The following is a 14,962-nucleotide window of genomic DNA, read 5'->3' as shown; positions in this document are numbered from 1 at the left end:
GTCACTATTTTAAATTGTCTAATTTGTTTAAGTATTACTGTCTACTTTTTTAAAATTTTATACTGCTCAAAACAGTTTAAGTATATATTTTTTGCGTTCACATAAGTCCAATTAGTCACGTAGTAATTAATGAACCGCTATATTAAAGTTCTTAATGAAATATGTTAACGAAAGCATCCGCAACTTTTATAATGAAGTTCACAAGTTTTCGTTATAAGGTAGAAAATATTAAAGAAATTAATTTTAAACTTAGGCTATTTCAACATATTAAAAGATGTTCCCAGACCGGGAATCGAACCCGGGCCGCGTGGGTGAGAGCCACGAATCCTAACCACTAGACCACCTGGGAGGACGTCTACAAACAACTTTTCACGTTTATAATCCTATGTTTTTTTGCATGCAGAGTGTTTTAAGTGAATTGTTTTATACGATACTTTGAACTGAAAAAAGTAAGCTTTAATTAAAACATTTTAGCAAAGATTATTTTTATTTAAATGGCTTCTAAAGAACTTTTGTTTAATATAATTAAACTTTTCTCAAATACATCAAGATAAAGTTTTTGAAGTTCTAACCACTTTCACTGTCTAATACATATTTAATGTGTAAAAGTTTTTATTTCATTATTACTCTATTATGCTCAATAATTGAAATACTGTATTTGTGTTTTGAATTGTCTTAAACTATGTGTATTACTTAATTTTTCTGAAACATTTAAACTTGCTTTTCAAATAATGTTTGTTTGCATAGTAACGTTTTATTTATTTAGCTAGAGTAAAACATATATTACTAATCTACTTTTAAAAATCACTCTCTTCAACTAGAAAACTATTTAAACTAAAACATGATCTACCTTTATACAATTCGAAAAAATATAACATATTACTGTTGATTACATTTAAACTATAGTGCATATATTAGTAATCAAAACTACTAAATCATGTATGTGGTAAACCTTTATGCTCTTTGTTATTATTTTAAGCTAACTTATGTATGTTATTTATGAACAAGCGTTTTAAAGATACAAAAATATTTTCTATAACAAAATATGTTAAAGCAAATATAATATAAGGACATAAAGTGAAGCAGAGTTTTAATCTAAAACTATTTTTTAAGACAAGAGCTTTTTATTACTTATAAAACTATAATAAATTGAAATCTTTTGAATAAGTCTCATAACTATGTAAATAAATATTATTATTATAATTTTTTCTTATGTTGACCAAATTTATTATATATATATATTCGTATAAACTAATAATAATAAAATTTTATATTGCAGTAACAAAAAATGCTGTAACCAGGATTCGAACCTGGGTTGTCACGGCCACAACGTGAAGTGCTAACCACTATACGATTACAGCGAGAAGGTAGCAGAGGATGGTTTCGAACCATCGACCTTTGGGTTATGGGCCCAGCACGCTTCCGCTGCGCCACTCTGCTGTTTGTAAATGCTGCATATAGCGTATGTATACTTGAAGATTTGCTCTAAGCTTAATGCTTACTTATATACTTTTGTTGATGCAATTAAACTTACTTAAAATTTACTCATTTGCCTTGCTATTTAAACTTTAATTTAAACTTATGTTGTAAAACTGTTTGAGCTTAAATTTTTTGTTTGTTATAAAGCTTTTTAAGCTTTATATTTATTATTTTTATGGTAAAATTCAAAATAACTTAAATTGCAACATGTTATGACCAAAAGCTATTTTAGTTTTATATATTTATCAGTTTCCTATACTGAAGTTAATTTTTAACTATCTAATATCATACATCTATATATTATTTTATTTTTATTCTTGTTTTTTACTCTTTGAAAACAGCCGAAATATATTTCAGCTTACGTTATACAAAAAAAAATTAATCTTAAATAAAACTTTAACTTTTTTTAAAGAAACTGAGAGGTTTTTATAATTTTAAACAGCAGTAAACATCATAAAAATTAATGTTGTTACTAAATGATAAATAAGCTTTTAACTTTGCTAATCAACTGAACTAATTCAAGTGTTGTAAACTTTTTGTTAGTTTTAATTCAAACAAATAAATGTTTTCATGTATATGTTATAATAAGTACTGATTGCAAAGTACTATTAAGGGTTAAAAAACTTATAATTATGTGCTTAAAAAAAGGATAATAACAACTTTGATATTATAATTGAGTTTAAACTTTTAGCTTTATCTTACTGTATTAGCCTAATACACATTTAAACTTGTAATTTCAGTAAACCCTAATAGTTAATTAGCGTCTTTTTGGATCACATTTTTCGAGATCACATTTTTGTTGAAAACAATTTATTAGACAACATTTTTTAAGTGTTCCGTGATTGGCTTACTAAAAGGTTACTAAAGGTTAAAGTTAAATTTATTTTATACTTACAAACAAATATATGATATGTAAGCAAGTTAAAATAAATATTACGATTTTCACGTTAATAGAAAAGTAAACAGAACAAAATTTAGATAATCAGCAAAAGATATTTTATTAAATTAAAAAAGAGAAAAATAAATAAATAAATAAATTAAAATACACCTTCAGAAAAGAAAAAAAAATCAATAGAAAATATTGAAACATAAGTTTTATGAAAACCTGAAAAATATTTTAGTAAAATAGTAACAAGTTTAAGAATAGTTATTAAAACCAAAATACTAAATAATAAAAAATTATGTTAATGATATAAAAGTTTAAAACCATTCTTTTATAAGTTTAGGTAATAAACCAATTTATATCAATCTAAAAATTTATTAACAAATAAAAAGAAAATATAATCATATTAAAATTTTATGCCATTTAATTATAAAACTATATATATCTACATAAAAAAAATTATTCGTGTAATGTATAGAAGTTATGTTTAAAACGTAACGTGTATCATTTACTAATCGACCGTTTGAAACTTATCATCAAAAACATTCATTTGGTTGTAATAAACAGTCTAGTACCAGTACAAATCTGACTGACTCATTTCTCAATATAAATAACTGAAACTTTGCAAATATGTAATTTAGGGGTATCTCTTGGTACCGCTATATTTTTATGCATCTAGCTTAAATATTTTTAAAGCTGTGACCGCCTGAAGTTTACCTTAAATAAACACAGTCGGTTGACTTTTAAAAAGACAACTTAGTACTGCTGGACCTCTAACTCCTTTATTTGTCAATAAAAACATATTAAACTTTGCCAATATGTTCTCTTATGTTTTCACTTGGTTGAAATTAATTATCTCATTTCTAACATGTTCGGTTTTGAAAATATGATTTGACCAAATAAATCAGCAAAATTGTTGTAAATTCCGTATAAAAACACGTTCATTTTATTAAAAACAAAACAACGTAGTACCAGTACAAATCTGACTGACTCATTTCTCAATATAAATAACTGAAACTTTGCAAATATGTAATTTAGGGGTATCTCTTGGTACCGCTATATTTTTATGCATCTAGCTTAAATATTTTTGAAGCTGTGACCGCCTGAAGTTTACCTTAAATAAACACAGTCGGTTGACTTTTAAAAAGACAACTTAGTACTGCTGGACCTCTAACTCCTTTATTTGTCAATAAAAACATATTAAACTTTGCCAATATGTTCTCTTATGTTTTCACTTGGTTGAAATTAATTATCTCATTTCTAACATGTTCGGTTTTAAAAATATTATCATATAATATATTACCATACGAAAAATCATGTTAATACAAGTTGATAACAACTTTTTTTTTAAATTTAGTTAATAGTATATAATTTATCTTTATAATAAGAAAAATATTTTTAGGACCATTATAAAAAGTTGCTATTTGTCAAAGAATATTACTAAAAAATGTTTATTTTTAAGTATTTATTATGATTTTTATTTAAAAAACGAACAAAACATAAAGTTTAAAAGCTTTTTAACAACACGCTTAGTTGATTTATAACTCCTGAAATTTTCGAGTTATATTACAATTGCCTTTAGAACAATAAAAGAACAGTATTTCAAAGAAAAATACAAAATATTGCAATTTTTCAAATAGCTTAATTAAAAATGGATTATTACAACTTGTTTACTTATTAAATCAGTAAAAAAAAGTTTAAAGACCATCCAAAAACTTGCTTAGTTGATCTATAACTTCTTGACATTTTCGAGCTACATTAAAATTGAATTTAGAACAACAAAAGAACAGTATTTCAAAAAATATATATTAAATATTGCAATTTTTCAAAGAATATAACTAAAAATGGCTTATTTAAAAGAAGTTATTATGATTTTTCACTTAATAAATGAGTAAAAAAGGTTTAAAAACCATTTTAAAACACGTTTAATTGACTTTTAACTCTTTGATTTTTTTCTGAGCTTTGTTACAACTACCTTTAAAACATATCAAAAGAACAGTATTTTAAGAACAATTTAAAAAGTTGCATTATGTCAAAGTAAATTATCAAACAATGCTTATTTTAGAGTAATTTTTATGTTTTTTTTACTTAAAAAATGAGTAAAAAAGCTGTACAAACTGTTGAAAAACACGATTAATTGAATCAAACTCTTTTGAACTTTTTGAGCTACTTAAAAATAACCTTTAGAACGATAAAAGGACAAAAATTTAAGAACAATATAAAAAATTGCAATACTTTAATGAAAGTTATATAAATGATTGATTATGTAACATATGCTTAATTAATGATTTAATTTCCCTACACACATAGAACAAAAGAATGATTCAGTTTTCTTAAGCCTTCTGGATATTTTTAGACACCTATCATGGAACCATCTTCCACATTTTTCTTCTTCGCATCCCGTCTGTAAAAGCAGAAAAGTTAAAGAATATAAAATAAGAAATAATTTATTATTTTTACATAGTGCTTAAGCTAAACATACCCATACATCGTTTTTTCTCCTACAATGTCCAGTTTCTTCGACCAGTTTTTTTCCGCATATGTAACAACATTCACTAGGAGGCCCTTAATTGTTATATTTGCTTGTTATATTGTATAAATTTTTATATAATCTTTAAGATCTTTACGAACAAACCTCCTACTTCTAGAAGCTTGTTTGCTATATCCTTGCGAATAACATCAGATGGCTTAACCTTAATATGTCTCACCGCTTCATTTGCCAATAAATGTGTTGCTAACTATTAATATGCATATTTCTTTAATAAATAAGTATAATAAATAACTATTAATTATTTGTATGCGTAACTAACCTGTAGCATAACAACTTTTGAATTTATGGTCTCTATCGTTTCAAGGGAATCATGCGTAGTCTGAATGTAGTTTAACGTTTCTTTCATTAATTGACAAAGGTAATTCTCAAGACGTTGGTTTTCATTTTCAGATAGTTGAATTTCAATTTTTGTCCATGTTTTTTCGTCCATGTTTATAAACTAAAACAAATAAGTTAGCTTTATAGTGTATGTCAAACAAGCTACAAATAAATTACTGATTTATTTTTTAACAATCAAAAATTTACCAAAAAATACTATTTATTTGCTTACCAAAAACTTTGTAACTTTTCCTTTAAAAACAAAAAAAACTTTTTTTTAATGTTTTAAACTGGTTAACTCCTCGTCTGTAATAACTGTTTCAAAATCAAGATCGTCTAGACTTTTTTCGTCAATAAAGATTGTTGCTGTCTCTAAAACAATATTTTATCTTTTATTTGAACTGATTTGTTTACATAAATCATCAAAAACTAACCATTGGGATGAAACAGCTTCATGTAAAACAGCCAAGTATCATTCGTCATTTCATTGTTAGGTTTTAATGAACAAAAGTCTTTATGCGATAAAACCAACTTTTCGTTTTTCTCAGCTGTGCACGCTAATACTTTAATGCAAGGTTTCAAATTCCACAGATAGTTTCTCTGTTATAGAGATTAAAGATAAAAATTTCTTTACTTTCTATAAATATTAAAAAAAACTTTAGTAACTAACGTCTTTGATTAGTTGATACAATTTAGCAGCATCAGTCGTATTTCCCTCCAAGGAGATGGAAGTAAGTACCTTTTGAATAGTTTAAGTCATTAAATCTAGATTTTAAAACTTTGACTATTAAGTATTTACAATAACCTTTTGATCTTGTTTATAGAACGACTTGATATTTTTAGCATTTCGTTTTGTTTTTGTTTTGCATAAAGAAATTCCATCAATTGCTACTGCTGAATCTGTTTTACTCAGTTGTCTTTCGTTTTTTGTAGCGTTTCTCCAGTCAATATGATGATTATCAATATACAAATTTTCATTGAACCTTTCATATGAAAAAATTAAATTAGTTTGTTCTAACTATTTGAAAAATACATTTAACAAGTTTTTACCTGAATTGATCACGGGCAAGCCGAAGAAAATTTCCAATTTCCCAAACTCCTGATCTTTTTCTGAAGTCATTTAATGCTTCTTCCTCTCTTTCAGGATGGGCTAGCTGGTGTTTTTTCAAGTTAGAAAAAAGCGCTTCAGCTGCCTGATTGTTTTGTAAAAACTCTTTTTCACCAATTATTTTTAACATGATTCCTGTCCATAACGGTATTATAGGAGCCCATTGTTTTAAAAAATATTCAATGAAAAGTTTACAATATAAATCATTCAGAGGCAATGTTTGTTGTTTTGAATCGTTATTCTTGATGGATTTTTCAACATCCTTTCGAATAATCTACAGAAGTATTAAATTAGTAAATTAAACGTCCAATCTAAACACTTAAGTTTCAGTAAAAAAAAGAAAGTGCATTGACAACTTTTAAAAGCTTAATCAAACTTTTTTCAAATAAAAACCATCAAATATTTTCTAAATTGAGATGTGTAAATAATCTCCTCTTCCAAATCATCAATCTCTTCTAAATATTTTGTGATTTGATTTTGATCGAATGTTTTTTCTACAAGTTCGTTCACTGCTTCGCTAAACATTATTTAGAATATTTTAGATATACTACTACTAGATCATATTATATAAATTTACTTACTCGTTATCTAGTAGACTGTTTAGGAGTTTTAAGTTTCCTCTAACTTCCTCTGTTACATCTATAAAAGGATAAATCATTAATTCAAAACCTTTGACTTTAACTAAATAATATTATTTGTTTATTACTTACATTTATTTAAGGTAATCGTACAAATAAGCTTGAAGATATATTGCACTTTTTCATAAGTTTCTGATGTTACCATCCTACAGCAAGATGTCATCAAAAGCTTTTTTAAATCTCCTTTGTATTTTTTTCCGATTTTTCTGTCGCACCATCGTTTGAAACTATGCATCATATGAGATCCGCACAGATGGATTGTGCAATCTATGCAGCTGTCGAACAGGTCTTTTTGCAATTTTTCTGTTAATAGGTTTAACTATTTTTACTACAAATCATAGAAACCACTGTTATTAAAGCTTTAATTCTTAAAAAAAAATTAACTAACGCTCGCTGGTAACTACTGAATGTACGAAGAATAAATAATTTTTTAGACTTGTGCCATTGAATTCTTCTGCCGCGGAGTGAATTATTGGCAGACTACAATCACACTCAACTCTTTTAAAAGACTTACCTAAGTTTTAAACACTTGATAATAAATTAATCTTTATTTTATTCCAAATAGTGTAATGCGATAAAACCTACCTCCTGATATTTTTTTGAAGTCTCTTTTTAAAAGAGACATCCAGCACTTGTAGTTATGTTTGTCTGTGTGTACAGAAATCATATCACTTACTACAAGACATGGTGTGTTTTTCGATTTAACCGTCTTTTCTTTGGATTTTTCGGAACCTGTAAAATATATATTTATTTATTTTCATAAAAAATATAAAAGTATATAACAGCTTACCTCTTAAGCATGCGGCTGAGTAACATATATTGCTATCATCCAGTTTATCAAAAAAACCGCTGGTTGAGTCAATATGAAGCGTCTCATACATACTTTTTTTTAACTTTTCCTTGGCTACTCTCATTTGGCCTTCTTCATGTGTTATTATCCTTAGTGGTTTTGAACAAAATTCTTGTATTACTCCTTTAATTATCTGTAAAATTTTAAATGTAACAATGCTGCGTAACATTTTAAAATGATTAACATACCTTGTTGTTACGGTAGCGTTCGTTTGATTCTAGCGAGGTTATTGCCTTTTTTATTCTCTCATCAAAGCTTCCTTCGTGTTTTTTACGTTGTTCACTAGCTTGATATTTTATATTACGTACACTCTTGGGTCTAACAAGGCGGTTTAAGTTTCCTGTCGCAGTTTAAAGTTAGTTGTGTAACAATTTGTAATTAAAACAATATTTGTTTCTTAAGATGAAATTATTCAACAAAAAAGTTAAAATTTGATATGTTTAAAATACTAAGGATCTATTACAAGAAAATAATATAGTTGAGTTATCAAAAATACAAAAGTAACTGTATGTTTACCGTGAAGAAAATCATCTCTTTCAAAACTTTGAGACATTTTCTTTGCAACAAAATTGATGTTACAATTCTTATCCAGCTCGTTTACAATTCGCTCTGCATAAGTATTACTATGGTTGAAAAATTACAAATTTAATTGAATTATAAAATAGACTAAAGTAAATACATTGTACAATAACAACTTCTAAAACCAATGTACATCTACAGACCGGTTAAAGACAGTTCTTTAAAAAATGTATAATATAAACATTTTAGCCTAAAAGTGTAACAATTTTACCGCTGTCACTGCGACCAGTGGCGTCGCGTGGTATATTTTTTAGGTGGTGCAAAATTTAAAAAAAATCCCCTACTTTAAAATTTTTTTTTATCTTAAATAAAGACTTTTTTCTATAACAATTACAATAAATTGCTATAAATTTAAAAGACTAAAAAAATGTTAACTTACTTATGAGTATTAATTTTTAAGAAGGCTTTAAAGTTTTAACTAACAGTAGAAAAAATTTAGACAAAACAAATTTTAATTATATTGAAAAATACAGCAACTTTATTAGTTCTTTTTTTTGACTCAACTTTATTTAAAAAATATTTGATTAAACATCATGCTAAGAATGGTTGTGTTACTAATGTTTGATTTAACAAAATAATAAATGTCTTATTAGACTCGGCAAGAAAATTAAAAAGTCTACAAACAAAACAAAAAAAGGTTTTGTACAAACTGCAAGTTTATTTTAAGTAAAATTTATTTTACTAAGTAGAATATAATTGCTTATTTATTGCTAAATATTGAAAAAAATAAACGAGTATCAACTTATAACTAATTAAAACTGTTGATGTTTGAAAAAAAAAAGCTTGACTACTAAGTTGAAAACACAAAAGTAAAATAAGCAAACTCATAAATATCAAATTTTACGAAGTCTTTAACTTACAAGTCAGAATTTAGATTAAACAGACTAATATTATAATAAGAAAATACAGCAAATGCAATAATATTTCTCTTAGCCTCAACTTTAGTTAAAAAATATTGGATTAATTAAATATCAAACTATTTATATTTATTTTACTAATATTTAATTAAAAAAACCTATTTATACTTGGCAAGTAAATTAAAAAGTCTACAAACAAATAAAACGTTGTGTACAAATTGAAATTTTTTTAAAGAATAACTTACATTACTCAGTAAAGAAATTTTAAAGAATTTAAAAAAACAATTAAGATAAAAAAAAAAGTTTGACTAAGTAAATAACTCAGAAGTAAAACAAGCAAACTAAATAATATTAAGTTTTACAAAGGCTCTAAAGTTAAAACTTAAAGTAGCTTACAGTTTAGATATAACAAACTTATATTTTAATAGAAAACACAGCAAGTATAATAAAATTTCATTTTAGCTTCAACTTTACTTGAAAAATATTGGATTAAATACCAAACTAAAAATAAAATTTTTACCTATTTTTAACTAAACAAAAAAGGAATGCATAATGAAGCTTGGCAATTAAATTAAAAAGTCTACAAACAAAAAAATCTTATGTAGAAATTATAACTTTTTAAAGAAAAACTAAACTTGCTTAGTACAGAAAATGGTTACTACTGAATAAAAACCTAAAAAATTAATCTGAAGTTCTAACTTTGCAAACATAAATACTTAAACTCTTACTTTTCACCTTTGTAACTATAATTCATTCTTCTCTCCTTTTGGTTGATAAACTTCTCCATCACCTCTTCCTTGAAATTAGTACAGTTTTTAAGAAGTTCCTACCAATTGAAATTACACTTAAAGAATTTAACCTTGACTGACCCATGGTGTTTCTCAAAAATGTTTTGATCCTTTTCAAAGATGAAAATGTTCTTTCAGCTTCTACACTAGTCATGGGAATAGTTATCAAAGTTCTAAGAAGCTTTCAAGTCTAGTTAAATATTTTAGTCAGGTTATGTTCTTCAAGATATAACAATATTTTCACTAAAACATCCTGATGCGTTTCTGTACGTGAAAAAAATGTTTTCAGTTCTCGTTCTAACTGTTTACAATCAACTACAGGATAACACTTCTTCACTGTTTCTATAAACTTTAAAAGAAAACAAGATTTATAAACAGTAAAATATTTTGCCAAAAATAACTGCGAAATTCTTAAATGGCCTGAAAACTTGAACCTTTCAGTGATGTTGAAGCTGACACTATCACAGACTTCTTTTGCTGAAGAAGAAAGGCTTTTTTTTAACATTCTCTGTACTACTTGAATTTCTTATACTATTGACTGCAGCTTGAATTGTTTCCAAATGTTGTTTAACTTTTTGAACAGTTAAGTCTGTGCATTGCATGATGTTATACAAAATTTCAACTGCAGGCATAATTTCCTCTGTTAAATCTGACAATTGGCATGATTTAAGCTTAGAAACTGTCCAATTTACTTGACTAGTATTTTTCTGCATTTTCCTAGTTATAAAATCTATAAAAATAGCATTTACCTTGTTCAACAAAAATTTGTTTTAGCTATACAGAATAAACTAATAAACAGTTTCAATATTTAAAAAAAAAGCAAGGTTGTCACTCTAAAAACAAGGTTGCCACTCTTTGAGTCAAAAAACTGTCCTGAGTGACCTTGAGTTGGGATGAAACACTTTTTTCACAACTTGATCTTATTTTATGTAGTTTTTACTAAGCTACAAGATGTTTTTTACAGATTTAAAAAATTTAAAATATTTTTTTAGATGGTCAAAGTTGAAGGCAACAAAAGGTTCCTTATGGGAGGCACAATTTAAAACAGGGTTAAAAATGTTTCTTTAGATGTTTCTTTTATAAAACAAAACAATTTGCTAAAATAGAAATCCAAAACACTACGAAAAAAAAAGTTATAACAAAAGTGATTTTTTTTTGTATATATAAAAATATATATTGATACTTTAAAATTTAAAACTTCTCTTCAACAAAAGTATAAAATTTTATAAAAAGTAGAATGAAAAAGTTTGATAAAAATTGCTTTAAAAATTATGGAGAATATAGGTTTTCAGTAAAATTGTTTTTTTTATGCTGTTTTGGTTTGCTCCTTGTATAATAAATCATTGTACTCTCTGGCTTTGACCAGTTGTATCTAAAAGTTTAATTGGAAATTTCAAGTTTATTAAAGAGTAACTATTAGCTTTCTGAAAAAGTTAAAATAAGAACAACATAAAAAAAAGAGCCTATACACCCCCCCTTACCCCTTACTATTTTGCACAATTTTTTTTTACATACATTAAGATTTTTATTAATCTTTTTTCTAAATTTAATATTTTTTTGTTGGAGGTTAAAAATTCAAGAATTCTTTAAGGGTATGTTTTCTTTATTTAAATTTTAATTGTTTTTCATTTTGATGACAGTATTTTTATCAGGAGCTCAACTTTTTTAAGTTTGGTTGGTGAGGCTGTTGACTTTTCAATAAATTTAAAGATAAATTATAAATATGTAACCATTATAGCAGTAAAAAAATGGTTAAGTAGTTTTCATGTGGCCATAGGGTAAAACACTTTTTTTTTTAATTTTAAATAAGCTTGTTATTTTCAGAGTAAAAAACTAAAACTGCTTTAGTCAGCCTGAATATTTTTCTAATTTGGCCTGTTTTAATTTATCTTTGGTCATCTTGAGTTGTTTTTTTTTTAATTTCTAAGTAATCCTGATTATGAGGCAAGGCAACCATGTTTCAACAATTTTATCTAAAATTTTTGCTTTGTTTATGAAAAAATTAAACCAAAAGTCATATAAAGTAGGCTAAATTTTCCTAAAATGTTAAACTACTCTAAGTAATCAAAGTTTCTAAGTTAGGTCTATTTACTTTATTTAAATATGTGACTGTTTCAATAATACTAATTTTTATTTAATATAAATCTATATTATTTTTCTGTATGAGTAAACTAGAAGTTTATAATAAACTTCTTAACATTTTTTTCAGAACTCAAATTTTACATTTAAATATAATTTAATTAATCATTTTATTAACTTTATGATAACAATAATCAGTTATAGTTAAGGTTATGTATGCAGATTAAAATAAAAAATAAAATTTTTAAGACTTTGGTGATTTAGGTTTTTTATCTATTTTTTTCAAAATATGTAATTTATGACAAGTTTTGCTCTTTTATTGTTTCGTTTTAATAGAAGTGATCTCTTAAATTTAAAATATCATGTGGGTATATAAACTTAAGTTTAATCCTTTACACTTTGCAGTAGCTTAGCTTTGTTTTTAATTTATGTTTACAATAGCTTGTATATTATACTTAAGCAAGTTCTATTTTAGGGAATTTTCAACTTAACTTACTTACCGCAAGATATTGATTTTGCGGTAATTCTTGAAGAAATTTTGCTTTTTTGAGTTCATTTGCGGCAGTCAGCTAAGAGTTTGCGGCAGTGAAGTGGGCAAAATGGTCGTTTTCAAAATTGGAGTTTTAAAAGAGATTTCGTTCTAAAAAATAACGAAAACGTTATAGATACTTATTTTTTTCTTACAAAGTTTCAAGGTGGTGCAGTTGCGGCAGTGCAACACCCCACGCGACGCCCCTGACTGCGACCAATTCTTGTTCTCCTATTTGCATCGGCATTTTGATGATTTCGCTGTCCCGTTCTTGATAACTCAATTTTATCTTTGTTGATGTAACCCTTCCATATAACGGGACGGGACATCCCTTGACCGAGCATTTTAAGGTAAGCGCGAATGATTTGGTTTTAAGCTTATAGTACGTACCTTTAAATGCGTAACAATGACAGTGCTTTATTTCAGGGTGCAACTTTTTGCGTAACATCTGTAATACAAAAAACATGATTTTTTTAAGGTTTATGTACATTGTATGATTATAATTAATTATAATTTAGAAGTGTTTTTCAAAATTAATAAATTTATTATGTTGAAACATTGTAGTGTTTGAAGCTTAAATACATAATACCAATAAAAAGTAACTACTTACATCAGTCCAACCTAACTTAGTCATTTTGTATCTTTGATCATTTGGTTTTAGATATTCCTTGGTTTCATCATACATCTTTTCCCATTCATCTTTAGAAACTGTTAATGATATGCGTGTATTTTCTTCTTCTTCTAATTCTTCATTCCTCTCTTCATTTGAATAATGCGCTGGTTGTGGAGATTTTCTAAAAAAATCATTTGCTTCATCATTTTGAAATGGCGATTGAGAACTATCACTCAACACTGGTAGTAGTATCTCTTCATCATCATTTCTTAGTTCTTCATCTGAATTCTCTAAATATGCTCTGCATGCATTTTCTTCTTCTTCTTCTATTTCTTCCTCATCTTCATTTCTTTCTTCATCAAAATAATGCGCTGGTGGTGGAGTTTTTCTAAAAAAATCATTTGCTTCATCATTTTGAAATGGCGATTGAGAACTATCACTCAACACTGGTAGTAGTATCTCTTCATCATCATTTCTTAGTTCTTCATCTGAATTCTCTAAATATTCTCTGCATGCATTTTCTTCATCAGAAATAGGAGGAGTTTCATCACCTAATTCTTGGTTTATGTTGTGCTCATTTTCTCCTGAAGTTTCAGGTTTTTTCTCTTCGCCCTTTTCCTCTTGAGGAACTTCTTCAACTATTTCTTGGTTTATGTTGTACTCATTTTCTCCTGAAGTTTCAGGTCTTTCCTCTTCGCCCTTTTCCTCTTGAGGAATTTCATCACCTAATTCTTGGTTTATGTTGTACTCATTTTCTGAAGTTTCAGGTCTTTCCTCTTCGCCCTTTTCCTCTTGAGGAACTTCTTCAACTATTTCTTGGTTTATGTTGTACTCATTTTCTCCTGAAGTTTCAGGTCTTTCCTCTTCGCCCTTTTCCTCTTGAGGAGCTTCTTCAACTATTTCTTGGTTTATGTTGTGCTCATTTTCTCCTGAAGTTTCAGGTCTTTCCTCTTCGCCCTTTTCCTCTTGAGGAATTTCATCACCTAATTCTTGGTTTATGTTGTGCTCATTTTCTTCTGAAGTTTCAGGTTTGTCCTCTTCGCCCTTTTCCACTTGAGGAGTTTCATCAACTATTTCTTGGTTTATGTTGTGCTCATTTTCTCCTGAAGTTCTAAGTTTGTCCTTGTGACCCTTTTCTTGAGTTTGAATAAACTCTATTGCTGCTCTTTTACTAAGTAACATAGATTTGTACTTGTAAACCTTTGAAACAATTATTTGTTTCATTCTTGAAGTTAAAGTAAAAGTGCGCTTTGTCTTAAGATACTTAAGGCAAATTTTTTTCATAAGATAACTTCTGTTCTTTTTTTCTTCAAAAAATCTGAAAAATTTTTCAGGATCATTTTCAACCTTTCTAAACTCAGTTGGAGAACTGAAAAATTGTTCCATTTTCTCGGTGAATTCTTTTAAAGTAACACGCATTTTGACATTAAACACAATCTATAAATTATTAATTATGTTAATAGCATAAGAAATATGAAACTGCGACCTTACTTTAATGGCTAAATATCATAGACAAAATAACTAATGAAATAAAACTAATTAAAATCATTATCTGAAAGAAAACTAACTTATGTTTAGTAGAGACTATCTAAGAAAAAAATACAATTTTAAAATGGTGTTTACAATAAAGAAGTTTGCTTAATATTTAACACCTAAAAAAACTAAAGTTAACCCAAATTCAATACTATCT

At 26.8% G+C, this 14,962-nt stretch overlaps 2 non-coding genes across 2 annotated transcripts; both read right to left on the bottom strand.

The window, feature by feature from the left end:
- Window positions 1–277: 277 nt before the first annotated feature.
- Window positions 278–349, bottom strand: Trnae-cuc (transfer RNA glutamic acid (anticodon CUC)). Its single transcript has one exon. It is a non-coding gene; the product is annotated as a tRNA-Glu (tRNA).
- Window positions 350–1,289: 940 nt separating this feature from the next.
- Trnah-gug (transfer RNA histidin (anticodon GUG)) lies at window positions 1,290–1,361 on the bottom strand. The gene has a single exon. It is a non-coding gene; the product is annotated as a tRNA-His (tRNA).
- Window positions 1,362–14,962: the final 13,601 nt, after the last annotated feature.

This window comes from Thalia democratica, unplaced genomic scaffold (assembly GCF_965202585.1).
Source record: "Thalia democratica unplaced genomic scaffold, ktThaDemo2.hap1.1 HAP1_SCAFFOLD_441, whole genome shotgun sequence".
Taxonomy (NCBI): Eukaryota; Metazoa; Chordata; class Thaliacea; order Salpida; family Salpidae; genus Thalia; species Thalia democratica.
This window is presented reverse-complemented; position numbering and strand designations above follow the sequence as displayed.